Source organism: Cryptomeria japonica, chromosome 9, assembly GCF_030272615.1.
Source record: "Cryptomeria japonica chromosome 9, Sugi_1.0, whole genome shotgun sequence".
In the NCBI taxonomy this organism is placed as follows: Eukaryota; Viridiplantae; Streptophyta; class Pinopsida; order Cupressales; family Cupressaceae; genus Cryptomeria; species Cryptomeria japonica.
The window spans coordinates 28,681,210-28,707,093 of NC_081413.1; positions in this window are offsets into that span (position 1 = coordinate 28,681,210).

Sequence of the window (25,884 nt, forward strand, 5' to 3'; positions counted from 1 at the left end):
ACCAAAAGCTATGATGGACTTAAAGCTGCAAACAAGATGCATGATGCTCATGAAGATCCTAAGCCTTGTCAAGATCAAAGGTGGAAAGGGAAACTGGACATGAGGGACAATAGGATATGAAGGGTAGTGATAGGGGTTCGATAGGATAATGGAACAATGAAGGACAAAAGGATATGAAGGAGGAAAGCTGCCCCCAAGTACGGTATGCAAGAAGTTGATAGATTACGCATGACGCCTATTTGCCAGGTTTTCATCACGGTACTTTCCCAAGGCGCTTGTTTGCCAAGTTTTCACCAGTGGACGAATTATTTTTGCTTTACTTTTTTCTTTTCTTTTTCTTTTTTTTTTCACTTTTTTTTTTTGTATTTTGACTTTTTCAATAGAAGTTGGACACATGATAGGAGATGGAAGAAGGACTCAAACATCTTTTTGTTTGGATAGTAGCCTTGAAAAAAATGGACCATGACCTTTAAAAGTATGCTCAAAGACGTTGGTAGGATAAGGACATGGAAAAAGAGATGAAACTAAGGCGAGGATTTATGCAAAGGATTGGATCAAAGGGATAGAAGGATGGAAAATATGCATTGGATAATAGATAGGGTATTGGAAGAATTGTGCTTGAGTGGATAGAAATGTTGGCAAGATTGACATTGGCACACACCTTGAGGGGTGATGGACTGATGGAGGAAAAATGTATTTTGGATATTGAGATTTTGATGGAGGAATAGCTTGGGACATAAGGGCCCAAAATGGATGAAGAAGGTGATGGAGGAACAAATTTGAGAGGGCTGGATGGAGGAATAGCAACTTTGGATGCCAAGTTGGATGTTTCTTTAGGCTTTTGTGCTTCAAGGAGTTGCTTAGGGATCCACATGGTTTTTGATTTTTCATGCTTTTGTGGTTCCTTGGAGTGCATTGCCAACACAAGGGATTTAGGAACCCATATATATTTTGACTTTGCTTTATTTTGCTCAGTGGGCCTTTGTGGGCTTTTGGATTTTTCTTTTTCTTTATAGATCATATTGTTCTTTGTTTTGACATGTCAATTATATTGGACATGTTGATCCTTGAATACATGTGGATTTCTAGACTTATGAATTTTATGCTTGGCATCCAATTTGCTTGGAGGGAGAAAGGAATGGATGGATGGATATGACTGAAATGGAGTTCTTTTGGATTGATGAAATTTACTCAAGGATGTGTGCCTTTCCTAACCTTTCATAGAGGATGAAGGGATATAAGGACCTAAGATGGATGAAAAGTATGATGGGGAAGGGATATGTTTGGATTTTGATGGAGGGATACCAACGTATTAAGAGTGAGTTGTGTAGACATGAGCCTTAAGATCTTCTTTGATATGGATGGATTCTTGCTTGTGGAGATCTACTCCTTTCTCTTTATGAATATCTTGACTTGTAGGATACTCTTTTCTTTGGGAAGAAGACGTGAGTCCATTATGAGGTGGATATGATATGAGAGAAATAATGAGATCTTGAAGTGGATTGGATTGCACCAAAGTGGAAGAACCCATTATGCATGTCGAGGGTTCATGAAAATCTTGCATTGACACATTAGAATCATGAGGGGGATTAGGATCATGAGGGGGACTAGGATTGTGTAGTGGACATGGTTCAATGATAGGCTCTTCAAGAGATGGAATGGGAGAAATAATGGGATCATCAAAAGAAATGCAATCTTGGAGTGTGTATGGAGGATTAGGACAAGGAGATGGAGGAACAAAAAGATCTTGTAGAAGATTTAAAGGAATAATTTGATCTTGACAAGGAGGAAGATCATTGGAATCCTCTTTAAAGGTGCTTTTCTCTTGACTTTTAATGGGATCATCGGAAAGGATGGAAGGGATATTTGGAATGTCAATGGGATTTGAAAGGATATTGTGTTCTTGGAATGGAAGGGGCTCATTTGGGATTGGATGGACTAGGATATCTTGATCATGCTCAGGGAATGGAGTGTCAATAGGGCTTTGGATAGGATGGACAAGAATAGGGGAATCATCGTGAGTGTCTGGGAAATGGGATCCTGGTCAACAATTGGATGGGATGATAAGGTTTCAGGATCTTGATCTTGATCTATTTCAAGACACGTTTCTTCATGCTCTAAATTATCCGCTTGACATGGGGTTGGACTTTGGATATGCATGGGGGATTTTGGCAAGGAATCAATGTTTTGGCATGAAGGAAATGCACTTTGAACATTTGTGATGGATTCTAGCAAGGAATCAATGCTTGAACATGAGGAAGAGGGACTTCGAATGGGGTCCTCTAAAATAGGTAATGGCAATAAAGTGCATGGTGGCATTGGGTCTTGTATTTTTGAAACATGACAAGGACATGCATCATGAATTGGATTATCTCGGCAATCAATTATGGATAGCCCTTGGATAATTGCATTCTTGGGTGTATTGTTTGATGAGGACAATATGGAAGGTTCTTGTGAAACTTCTAGAGGTGTAGGGATAGATGCCACTGGAGAGTCAATTTGTTTGTGGGGAGATGAGGCATTGCTAGACATAAGTGTATTATCTTGATCTTCTTCAAAGAAATCACTTGGTAGGTTCCTTAAGAGCCTTGCAATAAAGCCACCTTTCTTTTGAGGTTTTGACATAGTTGTATCTGGAATTTGAACCTGTTTGGCAAGGAGTTGGTTTTGGTCTGATGTCATGTTTTGATTTCAAACTAGATGTTGATCAAAATGGTTTGACATGTTCAAAATTTGGCTTCGTGCATGTTGTAAGTTTTGTTTTTGAATGTTTGGTTGTAGTTGTTTACATTGATATGTTGATTGAACTTGTTGATATTCCACCATTGGTTGAACTATTTGTGGACATTGTATAGTTGGTTGGACATATTGTTGAAATTGGACCATTGGTTGTGTTGGTTGAATATGTTGGACTTGTTGAACCATTGGTTGTGATGGTTGAAAATGTGATTGATAGTAAACACCTTCTTATTCTTGTTGTGGAGGCACATAATGTTGAAATTAATGTTGTCTCTTTTCTTGAAATTGTTTCATCATCTCTATTTGGGAGAGGAGAGCTGGTATGTCTAATCGTTCAAGAAGAGATCTTACATCAATTGTCTCAATCTTTGGATTTTGACCTGGAAATTTTCACTCTTTGTTCCAAAATCTCATTTTCTTGAGCTAGTTTCTCCTCTAGTTTTTGTATTTGGACATTTACATCATCATGATAAGTTTGATCCAAGTTCTAAGACATGTAGAGATTGGATTGACATGATTGATTGCTCAATTGTGATGACATGGCTTCATAAGAAGGTTGAGACCTCATTTCAACAAACATGTCACTATGAAATGCAACTAATGGGATTGACAAATGCAACCTAAAGGATGACAATGCAACTTAATGTTTTTGTTGTTTTTCACGGTTTTGACAAACTCATGAATGCAATTCTAAAAATGAGACCCTTAGGAAATTGAAATGATGTCTAGACCTCAAAGGACAAAAGGACCAAGTGACAATAGGACAAATTGACAATGTCTCACCTATATGCTTGGATGCTAAGCTAGGTTTGACCAAATGACATTGATGACAAAAAGACAAAAGTTTGATAAGGTCAAGACTTCCTAACAATAACTTAGGGTTTATCAAAGATTTGTATTACTCAAGTATGACAAAACCTAGTTTTGACACTATATGCAAAGGGACAATTACTATGCAAATGACCCTAATATGATATAATAATGACCTAAACTTAATAAAGAGACCTAGGGTATGCAAATGTGACCTAATGTTAGGAGGATGAGGATGCAAATGCAAATGTATGACAATGTCAACCTGAGACAAAACCTAAGGTTGAATTATGAAATGGTATTACTCTAATGCAAGAAGACACATGCAAATGGATGACTTTTATTGATATGCAAAGGAGTATGACCTAAGTGAAACTTAACCTTGGTAGTTGACAATGAATTTGCAAAATGCAAACCTAGGATGAACCTAAATCTAAGTGACATGAATGTTGAGACAAGATTTTGAAAAATGTTTGACAACCATATTTGAAGGTGTTTTTGAACTTTGTTGAATGAAATACTCCTGTGTTTAACCTTGTTTTGAATCAATTTGTCTTGTTTTTTTGAAATGAGACACAACTCAACTTTTGACAAGCAAAGAAGACAAGATATTTTAACTTAGACTCAAGACAATCATGCTCATTCACACATTTCTTATGGTAGGTAAGGACAGTAGGTACTTGAGAGGTAGACTTGTTATGAGATTCAAGGAGAATACATAGATGCTTGACCCCACGGGCTCCCCTCCATGACACTCACTTCTCAGGGAAGCCAAGCATCAGTCCCCATGGAAATATCCCCATGGCAAACTTAGTATCTCTTCCAAGTATCCAAACTCCTCCTTCTCAAGCAACTAGAAGGATTTTGGCCTCTAAATACAAGGTGTTTAATAAGGATTTCTATTAAGTGCTACTCCTTGGTGTCACGCAAGCGTGATTGAGACACAGGCCCACCAAGATACCAAACAAATGTAGTCGCGCAAGCATGATTTATACCGTGAGGCCCTACTTAGATGTTGATATGAGAAAGAGTCCAAGGGTCATCACTTCCCAAGTAACTACAATTCCCACGTAACCCTTCCTTCAAAGCTTTCGCCCATTAGGTATTTATTTATAGTGAGTTAGAATGCCAAGGTACTCTGGCTGTGCTCACTTTGCATCATTCCATTCTCACGATTGTCACTTGCTTGCAAAAGAAAGAAAATGGTCAGGAAGGCAAGCCCTCTAAAGGTAACACACAATCCAAAACATGAGAATGGTATTGAAGATCTAGATTTCTGATCACCCTAAGAAGGATGAGAGCATACTCTCCTACTCCAATGTCAAACTCGACAAACAAAGTGAACACATGTTCATTCCATCCTACTTAGCAAACATACTAGGTGCCTAATTATGAATCACAAACACAAAGTTTAGTTGGAATACAAGGCAACCTGTAAAATCACTAAGTTAGAAGTTTGATTTGTTTGGTCTTTGACTAGCGAACCTGCATAAGATTTGTTAGTAGTTTCATTTTTGTCTTCGCCATGCATAATGCCAAGGTGCTGCATAGAGAATCAGTACCAAAGAAAACCAGAATACCAGAATGGAATGCAAAAAAAAGTAATTTGCAAGTAAAAACACTGATTTTGACCTCTGTTTCTGGCCTTACACAGGCCCAGAATGTCTTACACAGGCGCATAATGCCTTACACAGGCGCAGGATTGCTTACATAGGCACAAGATACCTTACATAGGTGTAGAATTGCTTATACAGGCACAAATCCCTTTGACACAGGCACAAATCCCTTTGACACAGGCACATAATGCATTGACATAGGCGCAGATCCCTTGACACAGGCGCAGATCTCTCCTACACAGGTGCAGAAGTGCCCAGAAAGCCTTGAATTACCTTGTATCTTGGGTTTTTCTCCTGCAAATCAGCTCAAAAGCACTCAAAATCATGGTTAGGGGGTTAGTTCATGTCAAGTTCACCAATTAATGTAGATAGGAAATGTGGAAATCATCAAAGCAATATAAACATTAGCCTAGCTCAATCACAAAACCAGATTGCAATGATAACAAAACCTACAAACATTCAATAAAGATATGGAAATGAAACATTCAATTCAAACGCAAACCATCTCAAATGCGGATGTCTCCTCCATGATTCTCCATTGTCCTTCTTTCTCCTTCAAATAGCTTTGTTTTCTGGATCTCACCTTCAAGTGCATAAGCATAATGTGAAAGCAAAATTGACAAGACGGTAGCGCAAGAGTACTAGAAGCGTGATTGATTTGGGGATTCGAAAATGTGATCAATTGGGATCTTTGATTAAAGAAATTCATCCAATTTATAGACAAATTGGAGAGATGACAAGATTAGCATGAAGAGATTTGAAAGGAAAATTTCAAATCAAGAATGACAAATATGACAAATTATGACAAATTGACACTTTCTATGCGAGATTGTTTGATTGACAAATTATGACAAATTGACAAGGTTGCTATGCAAAATTGATTGATTGACAAATTATGACAAATTATGACAAATTATGACAAATTTGCTATGTCATTCCCATGAAATTAGGAGAAATATTAAAGGAAAATAGAAAATTAGATGAATTAGAAATTAGGAAATTAGAAAATTGATGAAAATTAGAAAATTAGGAATTAGCAGAAATTAGTAAATTGGAAAATTAGGTAAATTAATTAATAATTTTTCATTCATTAATTAATTCACAAAAAGAGGGAGGAATTAGATAGCCAATTAAATAAATATTTAATTGTGACAAGAAGACTTAGGATAAATAAATAAATTATTTAACCTAGAGGGAAAATGACCAACAAGGTTAAATGAATAAATCATAAAACCCTAGAAGATAAATTAGAAATGCAAGGATGACAATTAGATCTTGATGTAGGATTGATTTGATCATAATTCTGACTTGATAAAAGACCAATGCTGATAAATGATTTGATTGATAAATGCGCCAATTGACGAGGAACAATGACTAATTGATCCAAATTGACATGATTGAGAAGGACGACGATCGATGACAAATTGATCGCAAAATGACAAGATTGAAAATGACAATGATCGATGACAAATCAAATGACAACGATCGATGACAAATCGATCGCCAGATGACAAGATTGAAAATGACAATGATCAATGATAAATCTATCACAAGATGACAAGATTGAAAATGACAATGATCGATGATAAATCGATTGCAAGATGACAAGATTGAAAATGACAATGATCGATGACAAATCAATCGCAAGATGACAAGATTGAAAATGACAACGATCGATGACAAATCGATCGCAAGATGACAAGATTAAAAAGGACAATGATCGATGACAAATCGATCACAAAATGATAAGATTGATAAGAGGACAAAATCCTAATTCCATCATCAATTAGGATTGACGATGTCCAAAATGAAATCGAATTGACGATGTCAAAATATGACAAATGAGCACGCACATTGATGTGACAGGATAAGATCGACCAAAATCATGACTGAAGATTGTTATCGACAAGACCAAATTCGAAAGCGAGACAAATGAAGAATGTAGAAGAAGGACTCAATGCTCACAAATGATAAAGACCAAGTGTGTAACATAGGAGAAATGTTAATGCAACGCAAAAACCCTGAAATAAGGCAATGCGCCAATGTTAAAGTATGACTTCGCAAGCGTTGACCAGTTTTAGATGTCTACATTCATAATTGGGGTGATATGTATCTGTACCCTGTTTCTACAATTTTCAAAGTTTATGGTTTCAGAGGCACTTCATATTTATTGCTTTATCATGTCCTATTGAAGATAGGAATTGTAGAGGTCCTAAGGCAAATTGGAGGTGTGCAAGAGGCAGAGCTAACAAATAGGGTTAAAGGGACTATATTCCCAACTGTTACCATGGCCCATGAATTCATGATCACCAAAGGTGGTTGGAAATTATTTGATGAATTTTTTAAACCATATAGGTTGTCTACTGTAGTAACAAGGTTTGCTGACCCTGAGGATTTTTTCAATGACATGTTTAGGAGGAGAGAAGTATGTAAAGGTAGGCCACACCAATTTCATTTCCTAGAGGACCTAATTAGAAATGAATTCAGTTTGGATGAGCAAGAATTGAGGAAAGACAAGTGGGTAGTATACAAAAAGGGTCTGGATTTCATTCATCAATTTGATAGCAGTTATGACCCTCTGTCTAGCTTTAATCCCTTTGAGGAAAAGATCAAATTCTTAATTCTTTATTTTGAAGATTTAATGCAAACTCTGAAAGAAAAGAGGGAAGCTATAATAAGAGATAATCCTGACAAGGATAAGTTAGTTCTAGCTAAGCCTGCCTTTGCTAAAGCCATCCCTCTCGGTGATTATGTGATGCACAAGAAGTCAAAATATAGTGTGTTGATGCTAGTAACAGGTGAGCCCTCTACTTCAAGAGGGAAGAGAGCAATTGAATATGTCATTGACATCCAAGACTCCCCTAAAAGGCAAAGGGTGGGGAAAGAAGTGCAAATAGGTGAACCTTTATACTCTTCATTTGAATCCCCTATCCATATAGGAGATGAACAGGTAGTAGCAGAACAATTGTTGCAGTTAGGAAGCCTTGGAGAGATTTCTTACACATATGAGGAGACACAAGAGGGAGTGCCAGAAGAGCCACCTAGTGCCAAGATGAACTTAACTGTAGATGAGTTCAAAGGTAAAGAGTTAGACCCTGCTGTTAAGCAAGCTAGTGAAGAGTTCCTAGCTGATAGCAATTTTGTCACAACAGGGGCCTTCATGCAATTTGTATGGAAGCAAAACATTGAGCAATTCAGGGCAAGATGTGAAAAGAGAAAGAATGAGAAACCTCACAAAGACACAACTTTAGTGGAGGAAGAAGTGAAGGAAGAAATGATGGCTGAATTCAAAGCCATCACTCCTCAAGCTGGAAAAGAAATGGTGTCAAAGGCTGGTGTTTTAATCCTCCCTGAATGGGATATAGCAGATGCCTTGGTAATTAAAGCAGTCAAAAAAGAAACCAAGCCTCTGGAGGGAGTGATATTCAGCAAAGATAATGTTGCTTTGGTCATGTAGTCCTTAAAGAGGGATGAGAGTAGAAGAAGGAAGGATATCTCAGGATCCATTTTCCTAGGAGGTATGATAGTGAAGAGAGTGCATGATATAGGGGTTGTAGAAGCTACCAACACAGTTCTAGAAACTGCAAAGTTCAGTGTGGCAGTGGCTAAGAAAGAAGCAAAGGAGAGAGCCGATCTCCGAGTGAAGCTGGAAACAATTCTAAAGGCTTATAATGAAGCCAAAAAGGAGGTAGCCGACAGGGATAGTATTATTGCTAGACTACAAAGTCAATTGGTAGGACAAAACCAAGGAGTGAATCTTCTACTATGATGATCACATCTTCTCTAGCAAGACCTTCACCCACCAGTTCCATTGTTGAATTTCCCCCTTCTCCCATGACCTCTAGTTTTCAACCAGCTAAGACCATTCAACATGAATTGGAGAAGTTAAAATAGGCTCAAGCCCTGTTTGCAAATAAATATGAAGAGAAGGTAAAGGCCACAATTTTGAGTTTTGCTGATATGGTAGAAACCCCCACTCTACACACTAATATGAAAAGATTTCTGGATATTTTGAATGATTTGAATGAAGACAAGGCTATTTTAGAGCCGATTTTGAATAAATGGATGCCAAGAGAAGTGGATCAAGAACTTATGTGTGCATCCTATGATGAGGCAGGATTTGATGCCATTATTAAGTCCACATGTGAGTTAGAAAAAGTCATGACCAAGCTAGCAGAGGGAAGAGCTAGTGTAGAAAGGAAGGCTAACTTATACAACAAAGAATATACTGAGCATAAATTCTAATTGTTTCCTAGGGGTTTTGTTAGCCAAAATCAGTTGAACGACAAACAAGTATGGCTTGATGAGCTAGGATCTAACTTGTCTTTTGGGGTAAATGAAATCATCAATAAAGATGACACATCTCTATTTGTCAAGACAATTGAAGAAATAGAAAAGATAAAGTCACATTATGGCTTTTTGGAATCAGAGGTTAGGAAAGTGATAAACTCTTGGAAAAGGTTAGTTAAGCTGAAGGAAAAAATTGATAGCTACTCATGGCCTTCTGATGACATGTTCCAAGAGTGGACCAAGAAGTATGCAGTGAAAGAGAGGGAGTCCCGGAGCAGTTAGAAGATGCTACAATGGAGCAACAATCCGAAAAGGTCGCTGAGACTGAAAAAGATTGAAAAGGACTTGTAACTATTTTTTGAAAATAATTACGGTTGTAACTAATCATTCTTAGGAATGTATGAAACTTGTATGCATCCATGTGGTTATAAATGGATAGCAGGACTTAGGAAAAGGGGATCACAAGAATTTGTAAAGAAACTTTGCTAAAAAATATCTAGAGTTTTTTTCTGGTTATTACAGAGAAATACTTTGAGTTATGTAAAAGTTTTCTCATAAATGAATATGAATATACAGATCAAAACTTTTCGAGCCTAAAATTTGTGTTGTCTTCTAGTGTGCATTCAGTGTTTTGCTGGTTTCATTTGATTAATCTAGGGTTATTCAGTTGAACACGGATTGTAATGCATTCTTATGGATATGTTTTTAGCTTTTCTCTTTAGGAGAGGAATTAAATATGCTTGAAACACCTCTGTGAGTAGATTACTTGTTTTCTTCTTTGAATTTGATAAATGGTATCTAGTTTAACAAGGAAGAAATATTGTATATGTCAGGCAGGTATAGGGTAATAAAAGCCAAAGTGATGAAATGTATGGGGATGTTTAATTTTGGAATCTTTGCTTGACTTAGGTGACTCTATAGCCTAGATAAGGCACTAGTATCAGTTGTGGATATCTTTCTATATCTCTTGGGTGTCAATATTGAAAATGAGTATAAGTTTTTCCTTTCTTGTTTTAGTTTATTAAGGTGATGAATTCCATAGGTTTTTAGCATTGGTTTACTATGGATCTCAAATTTTAAAGTGTGAAAGTTTTCATAGAAGGTATACCCACCTGAACTTTGGATAAGTTCGAAGTGTAGAAGGTTTTATTGAAACCTTGTTCTATGTTATTTTGGAGTTCTAATTTTCTTGGTTTCCTCTTCACATGCAAACAAAGTTCATTATATTTCTTACAAGGAGGATAGAGGGGAATCATATTTTGAGAACAACAAAAGTGGCGACTCTGCTAGTTAAGTCAGAGTGTGTATCTATGTTACAGGTTGGTGCTCATATTAATTTTGGAGTTCATTTGAATCTTTGTGTATTTGTGGCTGATTGCATTATCTTTCATCTATACTATCTCTCACTCTCTGAAAATCTTCCTATCATCTAAATCTTTGGAAGTAATTTGTCAAAACTTGTTTTCTTATTTTCCCACATTTTGTGGGTGGTGACTCTGACAAGTATAACCAGTGCTATTGAATAAGTATAATTCTTTTAAGAGAAACAAGTATGATGCAGTGGGGAAGAAACACCAGATCATTTATGAGGAAACATCCTCAAGAAACATTGCAAGAGGGATTACCTGAATAGACACAGAGGGGTCAGAAAAGATCAGTTGCACATGAGCCATCTAGTGCTGCTTGGGTACAAAAGAGCATTCATATGGGTAAGTTATTTGATAGACCCATATACGTAAATTCAAATTCTTCTTCCCATGAATCTGAGCAGGATATCTTGGGTTTCCATTCTGGTTTGTTTGGTAATCATGAGAATGTCCCAGTTTTAAATCAAAAGATTTCTCATACTAGTATTTCTGGGAAGGATAGGAATAGCTCTAATATGAAAGTGAACTCTATACCAAGAACTATAGATGAGAATATTAGCCTAATTGATATTGGCCAAGTTAATGTGTCAGATTTTGAGGAAATGTTCACTGATGAAGATCAGGTGTCCCAAGAGATGGATGCTCTCAATAGAAGAGTCCATCACTTAATTTCCCTAAGAGCACAAAAGGAAGAAAACAAGGAAAAGGAAGTGAAAGATAAATTGATTGAGAGGGATAGGCTTCTAAGATAGATTGTTGACCTTGAGTTATTCACCCAAGAGAAAGCTAAGAGTGAGGATGAAGGTCCAGTCATCCGAGAAAATTTAGTTGCCAAAAGTAACCCTATGTACAAATCTGTGGTGCAGCCGCGTAGGGAGATCCTTAGTGACCCACAACATGTTAGGAATGTTGTTGACAAAGGAAAACATAAATGTATGGAAGATGAGTCTGGATCTAAAACTACAGTGGAAATTTCTCACATGCTGTTTGCACATGAGAAATAAATAGAAAGAATGAGATAAGAAAAAGAAGACTTACAAAGGGAATTAGAGAAAGTTGAATTAGAAGCAACAAATCAGGAGGTTAAATGGAAAATTAATTAACTGAAGGATCCTCCTATAATTTTTCCTTCAATAGACTTAAATAAACCTTAACCTCACCCTCCTTCACTCCCACCAATAAAGATTCAGTCAGTTTTAGCTGTGAGCATTCCTTCAGTTCATCAAGTCCCTGCTACTAATCAAGGTAGCCAAATCCCTCTAACCCATGGTCCTAATGTGAGATTGAATATGGGTAACCACTCTGCTAATAATCAGTTCCAAAGAAGACCCATTAAATTGGAACTATATAGATAGCTCTTTTTTGATGGAATCCTAGGGTATCCTAACCATGTTCCTACTGAATTAAGAGATAGGCTTCATAAATTTGTTGGTAATAATGCAATCAGTGTAGAAGAGCATCTAAAATCATTTGGTGACTTGATAAATGATTATGAAATTATAGATGAAGATGTCATCATGAAACTATTTGTACAATCCTTGGTAGATGATGCAAGGGATTGGTATAGAGGCTTGCCTGTGAATATCATTGGCTCTTGGGAGGATTTTAAGAATTGCTTTTAAGAACAATATGGTGATAAAACAAATGTGAGCCTCATGCTCAATGAATTCAATAATATTAGAAAGTCTGATAATGAAATTGTCATAGACTTCAATGCTAGATTTCAGAAAGCAATGCATAGGCTCTATCAAGTAATGAGGTTAGATGATAATATGTGTATGAACACTTATTACAAAGCTTTTGATTCTAAAATGGACTATATTTTGAGGGATAAAAATCCGCATAATTTGAGGGACGCATTTAGGATTGCCATTAATATGGAGAGCAATAGGAAAGCATCTGGGAAAGTAGGAAGGAGAACTGATGGAAGGTTGTGGCAAGAATCAAAACAACAACCTAATAAAGTTGCCAAGGAGGATGAAAAAATAGAGAAGTTAATGACTGCCATGAAAGATCTTACTGCTAAGGTAAGCAAAAATGAAAAACCTCATTATAATTGGCAAGATAGGCCTCCTAGATTGCATGACATTCCTTACAATACAACTTGGAAGGATGACAAACCCCAAAATGAGAAGCCAAAAAATGCTCAGAGCCAAGATACCCCAGATCCTTTGAAAGGAGTAAATGATCATAATATAGAGAATACTCCTTGGTGCATGGCTTGTGACGGACCACATTCTCCTCATCAATGTGCTATAGCTCAAGCCCTTGAAGAATCCATGAGAAAAGAGGTTGAGCCTAATATTAATATGTTTGAACCTGTTATTGAAAGTGATGATGAGTCTTTACAAAGTGAATTTAGTGAATGTGATGTGCTAAATAGTAATAGATCTTACCAAGGACAATTGACACTTGATTGGCATCCTACTTTGAACATGATGACCATTGAAGATGAAGAAATTCATCTCTGAAGACCTAGTGATGAGGAGGTAAGAAATATTACTAAGGCAACTATAGCCAAAGCCAAACATAATTACAACTTGAGGAGTAGTAAAAGAGATGGAGATCAAGGTGAACCTACCTCAATATTCATTAAAGAGGTATCCCAAAAGAAGGTAGCAAAGATGGTTAGGCAAAGAATGACCAATCTAAAGATATAGCCAAAAGTGTGGATGATAATACCACTAGTGACTTACAAGGGATTGCTGCAGTAAAGAAGGCAAGCTATCCTAAAGTAGAAAAAGCCAGAATTAATACTGAGTTAATTAGTAGTCCCCCCTTTGATATGGCCCAAGCCCTGACCCAAATGAAGGTCACAGTTCCATTGGTAGAATTATTAAAAATAAAAGAACATAGAGAAGTTGCTCTATCTTTGTTTTCTAAGATATCTAACAGTAGTACAACTTTGCCTTCAAGTTTAATGAAGGATGAAAAGGATCTTGAGTTGCAAACCCCAGAGGTATATATTGGAACAACTATTACACAAGAGCCTTCACAAGTTGATCCTTTCTATGTAACTTTATTGGTGAATAATAGATTGATTAAGAATTGCATGATATACTCTGGTGGTGCTGCAAATGTGATGTCGTATGGTGTCATGAAAGAATTAGGATTGTCAGTAAGTAAAGTGTATGGGAAGTGTTATGCTATGGATAATAGAAAAGTACCAGTGATAGGTACAATGAAAGATGTGGAAGCAAAAAAATCAGCATTTCCTAAGGCAATGTATAAGATGGATGTTATAGTAACTGATACAGAACCTCATTATGGCATGCTATTGTCTAGACAGTGGGCTCCAGTAGTAGGTGGGAATGTTGAGTTGGATCTATCATATGCTACAATCCTAATCAATGGAAGCCAGGTTAAGTTATATAGAGAACCACGTGCCCCTAGGGTAATTAAGAAGATAGACCTTAATATGTTAAACTGTATGATTGATGTGGATCTTGACAATTTTAAAATACAACCAATTTTACCTCAGTTGAAAAATACTGATTCTATTGTGACTGAATTGGAATCTCAATAGCATGGTTTATGGTACACGTATTTTGATTGAGCTTGCTCTAAGGAAGGATCTGGAGTAGGAGTTCTTTTTGTGTCCCCATTAGGTATAACTTTCAAATATTCTTTTTTGCTAGCCTTCTGATGTACAAATAACACTGCTGAATATGAAGCCTTGTTATTGGGGCTTGAAGTTGCAAAGAAGCATGGGATTCAGTTGTTAAGAGTATTAGAGGATTCAGAATTGGTAATTTCTCAGGTGAGATCTAAGTATGCATCTAAGAATGATCATCTGAAAAGGTATAAACATGCTATTTGGGATGTGATTGAACATTTTTGTGCTTTCTCTATTAACTGGATAGAAAGGTCTAAGAACAACATGGCAGATTTCTTAGCAAATGTTGCATTAAAAAATGATGATGTAACACTAACTAGTGTATCCACAGTTGAGATAAAAGCTAGGCCTACTATCCTGGATAATGTATAAAATTGGCAAGTGTTTGCCGATGATGAAGACATTGTCAGGTTCATACAATGCATTGATGACTGTGATGGACAAAAAATTGATTGCAATGCATTGGTGAAAGTGGTGGAGGATAGAGAAACAATGTTTGGAAATGATTTGGTTCAGCTAGAAACTAATGAAATACCCAAAGGATTAGTAGAATTGGAGGGTATGTTCAGTTATAGTGACAGTCATTTACATCAGCAGTCCACCGCCAAGTTAGATGAATTGGAGGAGGTGAACTTGGAGACAGAATCATCCCCCAAGTTGGTATATATTGGAAAATTTGTCTCCTCATATCAAAGTTAACCTTATTAACTTACTGAAAAAGTATAAGCATTTTTTTTCTTGGTCTTATGAAGACCTGAAGGCATATAGACAAGATCTCTTTCAGCATGAAGTCCCTTTGCTTCCAGATGCTAAGCCTTTTCGACAAAAGCAAAGACCCATCAACCCCCTTTTGGAAAGTAAAATGCAACAAGAGTTAACCAAGTTAAGGGAAGGGGGGATTATTAAGCCTATAAGACATTCATCATGGGTGTCTAATTTGGTCCCAGTTAGAAAGAAGAATGGGGACATAAGGCTCTATGTTGATTTTAGGAACCTAAATGTTGCTTCTTTAAAGACAATTATTCTTCTCCCAATATGGAAGCAATGTTGCAAAGAGTAACTGGCTATGACCTGTTGTCTATGATGGATGGGTTCTCAGGATATAACCAGGTGCTAGTTAAAGAATCTAAACAATTCAAGACTACTTTTACCACCCCTTGGGGAACATATGTATATGTAAGAATGCCTTTTGGGTTAAAAAATGCTGGAGCTACTTTCCAGAGGGAAATGGATGTAGCTTGCAAGGAATTCATTAACATTCTCATGGTTGTGTACCAAGATGATTTAACATGTTTCTCCAAAAGGGCGGATGACCACTATGGGAATTTGGAAAAGGTTTTTAGTAAACCTCTAGAATATGGTGTCTCTTTAAGTCCAAAAAAGTGCCATTTTGCTGTCATTGAAGGAAAGCTGCTTGGGTATATCATCTCCAAGGAAGGGGTTAGAATAGACCCTAAAAGAATTGAAGCTATAAACAATGTACTTGAGCCAAAAAGTGTCAAAGGTATCCAATCTTTCTTGGGAAAGGTAAATTTTGTTAGGAGATTCATTGCCAATTTTGCAGAGATAGTTAAGCCCATTGTTAGATTGCTTAAGAAAGATACAAAGTTCTGCTGGGATGAGGAAGCTTCAAAGGCTTTTGGTGAAATTAAAAGGGCTATCCAGGAGGCACCAATGCTAAAGTCCTCTGATTACAGTAAGCCCTTCTCTCTATTTTATTTTGCTTCTTATCATACAGTGGCTGTAGTTCTTTTAAAAAAGGATAATGAAGGACATGAACATCCTATAGCTTTTTATAGTAAATCTCTACAAGCCGCAGAGCTTAAATATGAAATCATGGAGAAAAAAGCCTATGCTTTGGTCAAGGCTATAAAAGCTTTTAGGCCATATCTTGTAAATGCACAAGTAATTGCTTATGTCCCACATGCGGCTGTCAAGGACATTTTATCTCAGTCCGAAGTCACTAGTAAAAGATGCAGATGGATAACCAGGATTCAAGAGTTTGATTTAGAGATTAAAATTACTAAATTGGTAAGAGATTTAGGTCTGGCTAAGCTAATGGCTAAATCAAACCTTCTTTATGTTGAGGTGAATAATGTTGAAATTGAGGACATCCTGGTCACAAGTATTGAGACACAGCCTTGGTACTTAGAGATAGTACATTTTTTAAGGGATGCAACATATTCAGAAGGAATTACTCACAACCAGAGAAGGACATTGAGACTAAAATCCCAAAAATATGTCCTTATGATCTATATTGGCATAACAGAGATGGGGAATTTCTAATGTGTTTAGATAGATCCCAAGCTAAGAAGATGTTAACTGAAATGCATGATGGAGTGTGTGGAGGTCACTACTCTACCAAGACAATAGCTGGTAAGATAGTTTGGGCTGGATACTATTGGCCTACTTTGCTCAAAGACGCTCATGAACATGTTTGGAAATGTGACCCATGGCAAAAATTTTCTTCCAAATTGAAGTATAAGGGAGCTTTGCCTCTCAACCCAATTGCAATGGAAGCCCCTTTTGTCCAATAGGGCATTGATTTTATTGGAGAAATAGTTGAGAAATCAGGAAGAGGTCATAGATAGATCATAGTGGCTACTGATTATTTCACTAAGTGGATTGAAGCTCTACCCACTAGAAGAGCCACTAGTAAAATTGTTATTGATTTTCTGGTAGATAATGTTATAACTAGATTTGGTGTTCCTGCAAAACTGGTAATGGATAATGCCATGAGCTTTAGATCAGAGGAGTTCATTGAATTTTGCACCAGTCATGGAATAACTATATCTTATTCTTCACCATATCATCCTCAGGGTAATGGACAAGCATAATCTAGCAATAAGAGCCTTCTGAATATTATTAAGAAAATCCTTGAGGAAAACAAAAGGTCTTGGGACTAGAAGTTGAAATTGGCCCTATGGGCAGACATGATTATTGTCAAGAAAGCAATTAGAGTTTCACCTTTTGAATTGGTCTATGGCACACAATCTAGGGTGCCAGTCAATAATCTTCTTCCTATATACAAGTTCCTACAAGCTGAAGATATGGAGTTATCTGAACCTATGGAAGACATAATGATTCAAATGGTGGAGGTGGAGGAATTCAAAAGTTTGGCCCATAAAAGAAATCTGAAGATCCAGTTGCAATCCAGGTATTTGTTTGAAAAAAGAACCACTTTGAGAAGGTTTCAACTTGGTGACATGGTTCTTCAATGGAATGAAAAAGGGCAAGATAAAGGGAAACACAAAAAAATTGAGTCACTGTGGATAGGCCCCTCTGTAGTTTGTGATTTAAATGGAAAAGACTCATATTTTTTGCAGAATATGAATGGTGACGTACAGGAATTTCCAGTGCATGGACAATTCCTAAAGCATTACTTCTCTTAAGTCCATGGACACTAGGTCCTAGTCTATATTCTATTTAGGTTTATTTCTGTTGGTTTGCTTTAGGATTTTTTTGGTCTGTGGTCCCTAGATTTCTGAATTCTTGTGTTGATCTTGCATTCAACCATCCCTAGTCAGAGCCGCTGTTAGCACTGTTTTGATTTTTTGGATAATTTTGTTCTCTGGCTCTTTAAGGTGTTAAATGGTATGCTTAAACCCTTCATGTTGCCTCTGTGTTTTAGGTCCAAAGGTTTAAGGTGTTTCTTTTTCCCCTTTTCTTGTTTTGATTTTCCCGTGTTCTATTTTTATATTACTTTTTCCACTTAAGTGGAAGGGTCGGTCCATCATGAAGGTGTCCCCCATTTAGGTTTTCCCTAGGCGGGTCTTGAATTTTTTAATTTTACGCATTCCATTATGTTTTATTTTTAAATCTTTGTCAGGCTTCTTAACAATCGTGCAAGTTCTAGTTGATCTTGCAGAGTGCGTTGTTTTGTTGGGCGAAGATGCCTACAGTTTACTATCCATGAAGTGGCGAAAAGGTAAATGGGCCTGATAGAAGGATTGCTGTCAGGTAAAAAGAATGCATCTTGTTGTAGATCCAATGGCCTACATTATTTCGTTTTCCCAAGATGCATGTGTTTTATCCTTCATGAAATAGGGAAAGAATAGGCGGGTCCCAGAGGTAAGTGGTTCCTTTGGTTAATGGCTGATCAACTTGGAATTGATCCAACGGTGCGCGTGGATTCGCAACCGGAAGTGGTCCGAGGTTTACCTTTCAGGAAGTAGCAAAAAGGTGGAGGGCCCAGCTAAGGTGGTCACAAAAGGGTTAACAAATGATCATCTTAGAAAGGATCCAACAGTTCGTGTTAGTTCGCAAAGAAAAGCTACTTAAGGTTTAAAGTCTACGAAATAGTGAAAGGTTGGTGGACTCGAAAGCTAAGCAAGTCTTTATTCTAAAGATTGATCAACTTGTAGTTGATCAGATGGCCCATGTTGATTCGGAACCTCAAATCAAACAAAGTTTACCATTCACGAAGTAGCGAAGTAACATGGCAATCACATGCCAGATGATGTAGCATAACACGTGGATCTCTTAGCTGAGTTAAAAGATGGCCTGTCAGATACACATGGCTCCAAAGGATTATTCAGGGCCCACTTTGATTTAACCGATGATGGTGTTGAAACCTATTGTAAAATAGAACACATGGCGGTCCTAAAATGGAGCTTAGTGGGGGTCTTGAGCAAATAGCTGACTAACACATAAGATTCATTTACCGGTGATAGAATGAAGCAGGTAATTTCTGTGCCAAGGGCCCACTTTAAATGTTTAAGTGCGTTAAAGGTTTTTCATCTCGAGATTGATCCAACAATGGGCCCTTTTTCATAGCACAAAGATGTAGGGTGGTTAGCCTTCGCAAATCAGTGAAAACCGCTAGTAGTGATGGTTGTGCGTGGTTAGTGAAATAGAATGGCAGTCACCGTAAGTAGTAAAGATCAAGTGGGTGGTATTTGATTGGATGGCCAGCGCTATTTCGCATGATTAAAGTACACCAGGTTTACCTTTCACAAAGTAGCGAAGGAGGGTAGGGCCCATTACCAATATAGAATGATCGGGGAAAGTGAAGGCAGTGCAAGTTTTCCAAGATCTGACAAATGTCGTTGCTTCGTGAAGAAAAGGTGCGAGGGTTTTAAACTCTGCGAAATGGCAAAACAATGAAACAATGAAATACTCAGAAAAACTTGTGATTTGTTAGAGCCCTTTTTTGAATTTGATTGCGAGTTCAATTCTGAGTTGATGGCTAAAGTATGTGGGTTAATGTCAAAATTCAATGCCAAGTTGCCGTCTTAAGGTCCACATCAATTGAATATCGACACCATTTCAATGAGTTTGTTGCAGAGGAGCTAGTGCAGAGCGAATTTCTTTAGGCGAGTAACAGGTTTTTGTGTCTTGCTTGCTAGTTACAGTTTGAAAATCAGTATTACTATGTGCTTGCCTTATCAGAGTTTTGTTTGAGTCTTAATTGGTATAATTGCATTATTGAGATGGCACCAAGAAAGGATTTCACAGGGAAGGTAAATTATCACAATAGAGACATATGTGATGATTTCCTGGAACAATTGACTATGTCCACAAATGTTGCGGCCAAAATTAAAGAATTGGTACCTAAAGCCCGCCATCTAAGGATTGGAGACTGTTTGTATGACAAAGGTAGATGGTTGAGGGATCCATAGATAGGGATTTCAGGGTTGGGTCTTTTCAAAGTAGGATTTGGTCAGAGACATGCCATTTCCCTGATGAATAGCATATGGGAACTAGATGTGGGAAAGCTCATAAACCCTAGGGTGTTTATGGATGTAGACTTATTAACCCAGATTGCACACAATTATGACCCTATGGCTAGATGTGTGAGAAATGTAAATGGGGGAGCCCTAATAGAGATCAATGATGATGAATTCAGGAATGTGTTTAAGCTTAGTGAGGTGTCAATAGAGTCTATCAATTTTGAAACATTGGCCCAGGTTTACAATGTGTAGAGAGATCACCTGAGGAGTGGCCCTTTGAAAGAATTTTTTGTTAAAATAGGAGGGTTAACTATAGCAGGCCCTAGTACCATGGAACCTTTCTCCTTGAATTTATTTACTCTAAGGGCTAAAGGAATGTATTGGTCACTATGCCAGATCTTTGGGGAAGATGCTGAAACAACCATGCCAACCCATTATATGCTAATGATGGCACAGATTCTAAATCCCTCTCTAGTAGTAACATTTAATTATGCACCTTACCTCACTAATGCAATTCATATAGGACTGGTAGGGATAAAAAATGGTAAGGTAGATAGACCTTTTGGATGGTATTCTCTTCTCATACACATATTTTTGTTCAAAGGAGCTGATTATTTTGCTAATGAAATGGACTTGGTCAAAGAAAAGGAAGGTGAAGAGATTCCTGTGCAACTGTGGAGCACAATTTTGTCTTGGGATAGAGAGGATTTGAGTCACTTGAAGTTTGATAGATGCTTTGCATCTAGGCTTAGGATCCTTTTATGCTCACAAAACCCTAGGATCCCTAAGGCTCTTTTGGAATTCCTCAGGCCTAAGGAGTTTGCTAAAGGTATTAAGATTGTTCATAATTGGGGTGATATGTATCTGTACCCTATTTTTATAGTTTTTAGAGTTTATGGTTTCAGAGGCACTCCATATTTATTGGCTTATCAAGTCCCATTGAAGATAGGAATCGCAGAGGTCCTAAGGCAAATTGGAGGCATGCAAGAGGCAGTGCTAACAAATAAGGGTAAAGGGACTATATTCCCAATTGTTACCATGGCCCATCAATTCGTGATCACCAAAGGTGGTTGGAAATTCTTTGATGAATTTTTTCAACCGTATAGGTTGTCTACTGCACTAACTAGGTTTGTTGACCCTGACGATTTTTTCAACAACATGTTCAGGAGGAGAGAAGTATGTAAAGGTAGGCCACACCAATTTCATTTCCTAGAGGACCTAATTAGAAATGAATTTAGTTTGGATGAGCAAGAATTGAGGAAAGAAAAGTGGGTAGCATACAAAAAGAGTCTGGATTTCATTTATCAATTTGATAGCAGTTATGACCCTCTATCTAGCTTTAATCCCTTTGAGGAAAAGATCAAATTCTTAATTCTTTATTTTGAAGATTTAATGCAAACTCTAAAAGAAAAGAGGGAAGCTATAATAAGAGATAATCCTGACAAGGCTAAGTTACTTCTAACTAAGCCTACCTTTGCTAAAGCCATCCCTCCCAGTGATTATGTGATGCACAAGAAGTCAAAATATAGTGTGTTGATGCCAATAATAGATGAGCCCTCTACTTCAAGAGGGAAGAGAGAAATTGAAGATGTCATTGACATCCAAGACTCCCCTAAAAGGAAAAGGGTGGACCTTTATACTCTCCATCTCAATCCACTATCCATATAGTAGATGAATAGGTAGTAGCAAAACAATTATTGCAGTTAGGAAGCCTTGGAGAGATTGCTTACACATATGAGGAGACACAAGAGGGAATGCCAGAAGAGCCACCTAGTGCCGAGATGAACTTAACTGTAGATGAGTTCAAGGGTAAAGAGTTAGACCCTGCTATTAAGGAAGCTAGTGAAGAGTTCCTAGCTGATAGCAATTTTGTCACAATGGGGGCCTTCATGCAATTTGTATGGAAGCAAAACATTGAGCAATTCAAGGCAAAGTGTGAAAAGAGAAAGAATGAGAAACCTCACAAAGATACAACTTTAGTGGAGGAAGAAGTGAAGCAAGAAATAATGGCTGAATTCAAAGCCATCACTCCTGAAGATGGAAGAGAAATGGTGTCAAAGGTTGGTGTTTTAATCCTCCCTAAATGGGATATAGCAGATGCCTTGGTACTTGAAGTAGTCAGAAAAGAAACCAAGCCTATGGAGGGAGTGACATTCAACAAAGATAATGTTGCTTTGGTCATGTGGTCCTTAAAGAGGGATGAGAGTAGAAGAAGGAAGGATACCTCAGGATCCAGTTTCCTAGGAGGTATGATAGTGAAGAGAGTCCAGTATACAAGGGTGGTAGAAGTTGCCAGCACAGTTCTAGAAACTACAAAGTTCAGTGTGGCAGTGGCTGAGAAAGAAGCAAAGGAGAGAGTTGATCTCCAAGTGAAGCTAGAAACAATTCTAAAGGCTTATAATGAAGCCAAAAAGGAGGTAGCCGACAGGGATAATATTATTTCTTGACTACAAAGTCAATTGGCAGGACAACACCAAGGAGGTGAATCTTCTACTCTGATAATCACATCTTCTCTAGGAAGACCTCCACCCACCAGTCCTATTGTTGAATTTCCCCCTTCTCCCATGACCTCTAGTTTTCAACTAGCTGAGACCATTCAACATGAATTGGAGAAGTTAAAATAGGCTCAAGCCCTGTTTGCAAATAAATATGAAAAGAAGGTAAAGGCCACAATTTTGAGTTTTGCTGATACGGTAGAAGCCCCCATTGTGCACGCTTTAGACACTTAAAATTGTGCAGTCTAATGAAATAAATATCTTTATTTATTTAATTATTTGAGCCTAATTCTTCTATTAATTAAATAAATCTTTATTTATTTAATTAATTCATTTATCCTCTTCTAGCCTTATTTCTCATTTAAATAAATACATTTATTTATTTAAATTATCCCTTTTCCTAAATTAAATAAATATCTTATTTATTTAATTGATCCCACTTCTTCTATTAATTAAATAGATCTTTATTTATTTAATTAATTCATTAGCCTTTTCTACCCATGACACATGTCATTCATCTCTTAATTCCTACACTACCTACCCTCTCATTATTTTATTATTTCTTTTATCTACCCTCTAATCTTAGCCGACCATTTATCTTTTACACCTCTCAATCTTATCCCTCCATTTCTTATAGTGTCTTCTATATAAGGAGATGCTTCCTTCATTGTCAAACCCTAACGCTCGAATCAAGCATCTTAGCATTCAAACTTTCATATGCAATCCTACTTGCAACCACATTTCCGTTCTTTGTTGAGCTCTTGTGCACACAAAATTTGAGAGCAAATATGTGAAGCAAGATCAATGGATATAGGAAGAATGGAGATCCAAACCCTATTGGACATGTGATGGTATAATCTTTGTGGTTTCTTTTGATTTGCATTGTCTTAGGTAATCTTCATATGTTATGGTGGATCTTTGTTGTTGTTAGGATAGGGTTTTGCGGTTGAATTCATTTAGTCTTTCAATATTGTTGTTATCCATTTTCACCATATACACACGCTAATATGAAAAGAATTCTGGATATTTTGAAAGCGTTAAATGAAGACAAGGCTATTTTAGAGCCGATTTTGAATAAATGGATGCCAAGAGAAGTGGATCTATAACTTATGTGTGCATCCTATGATGAGGCGGGATCTAATGCCATTATTAAGTCCACATGTGAGTTAGTAAAAGGCATGACCAAGCTAGCAGAGAGAAGAGCCAATGTAGAAAGGAAGGCTAACTTATACAGGAAAGAATATACTGAGCGTAAATTTCAATTATTTCCTGGAGGTTTTGTTAGCCAAAATCAGTTGAAGGACAAACAAGAATGGCTTGATGAGCTAGGAGCTAACTTGTCTTTAGGGGTAAATGAAATCATCAATAAAGATGACACATCTCTATTTGTCAAGACAATTGAAGAAATAGAAAAGATAATGTCACATTATAGCTTTTTGGAATTAGAGGTTAGGAAAGTGATAAACTCTTGGAAAAGGTTAGTTAAGCTGAAGGAAAAAATTGTTAGCTACTCATGGCCTACTGATGACGTGTTCCAAGAGTGCACCAAGAAGTATGTAGTGCAAGAAGAGGGAGTCCCAGAGCAATTAGAAGATGCTATAGTGGAGCAACAAACTGAAAAGGCTGCTGAGACTGAAAAGGACTAAAAAGGACTTGTAACTATTTTTTGAAAAGAATTTCTATTGTAACTAATCATTCTTAGGAATGTCTGAAGCTTGTACGCATCCATGTGGTTATAAATGGATACCAGGACTTAGGAAAAGGGGATCACAAGAATTTGTAAAGAAACTCTGTCAAAAAATATCAAGGGTTTTTTTTGGTTATTACAGAGAAATACTTTGAGTTATGTAAAATTTTTCTCATAAATAAATATGAATATATAGATTAGAACTTTTGGAGCCTAAAACCGGTGTTGTCTTCTGGTGTGCATTCAGTGTTTTGCTGGTTTCATTTGAGTAATCTAGGGTTATTTAGTTGAACATAGATTGTAATGCAATCTTATGGATATGTTTTTAGCTTTTCTCTTTAGGAGAAGAATTAAATATGCTTGAAACAACTCTGTTAGTAGATTACTTGTTTGCTACTTTGAATTTGATAAATGGTATCTAGTTTAACAAGGAAGAAATGAAGCCAAAGTGATGAAATTTATGGGGATGCTTAATTTTGGAATCCTTGCTTGACTTAGGTGACTCTATAGCCTAGATAAGGCACTAGTATCAGTTGTGGATATCTTTCTATATCTCTTGGGGATCCATACTGAAAATGAGTATAAGTTTTTACTTTATTGTTTCAGTTTTATTAAGGTGATGAAGTCCATAGGTTTTTAGCATTGGTTTACTATGGATCTTAAATTTTAAAGTGTGAAAGTTTTCACAGAAGGTATACCCACCTGAACTTTGGATAAGTTTGAAGTGTAGAAGGTTTTATTGAAACCTTGTTATATGTTATTCTGGAGTTCTAATTTTCTTGGTGTCCTCTTCACATGCAAACAAAGTTCATTATATTTCTTACAGGGAGGATAGAGGGGAATCGGATTTTGAGAACAACACCAACTAGTGATATATGTGCCTTCGATTATAATCCTTCCAGTTCGCTTTCCTTTATTCCATTGATGTTCATTATGTTTTCTTTTATTCCCTTCAGTTGTTTTGTTGCACTCCTTATGTATTTTTCTCTTTTCTTTCTTTGTTTCAATGTCTGTACACCGCTCTCAATTGTTTCTGCATTACCAAAGACTTTTTTTGTGGGTTCTCTAGGTGCTTCTAATAGGGCTTTAGCATAAGTTTCAATAATATTCACATTTGCCTCATAACCCATTTCAGTTACCCATACAATTCTAGGAAGAACTGCTTCAATCCATATTTCATCCTTTTTAATCACAAAACATATTTCCTTGTTGTATTTGTCTACTATACTTTGTGGTAGTCTCTCTTTGGTTTTCATTTTTTCTTGGAAGGCTTTGAAATAATCAGTGATATTATTTTCCTTATCAGTACCCATGCCAGTGAAGGCTTCTTGCAACTGTTTGCCTATCGGTATGTCATATCCAAAATCTTTCTTTCCAATACTAGGAACTTCTTTTGTGAAATACAACATAAGACATACCAAAAGGTTACCAAAATGAAATGTTCCTTTCTTATCACCTTTTATCTTTTTCAGGTTGTCTATTAGTTCATCCTTTAGACACTCACACATGTCTATTTTTGCATCATTATTCACCATATGATAAGCACTTTTAATGCAAAGACTAGAAATTGAATTGAGTCTGTTTGCATGTGT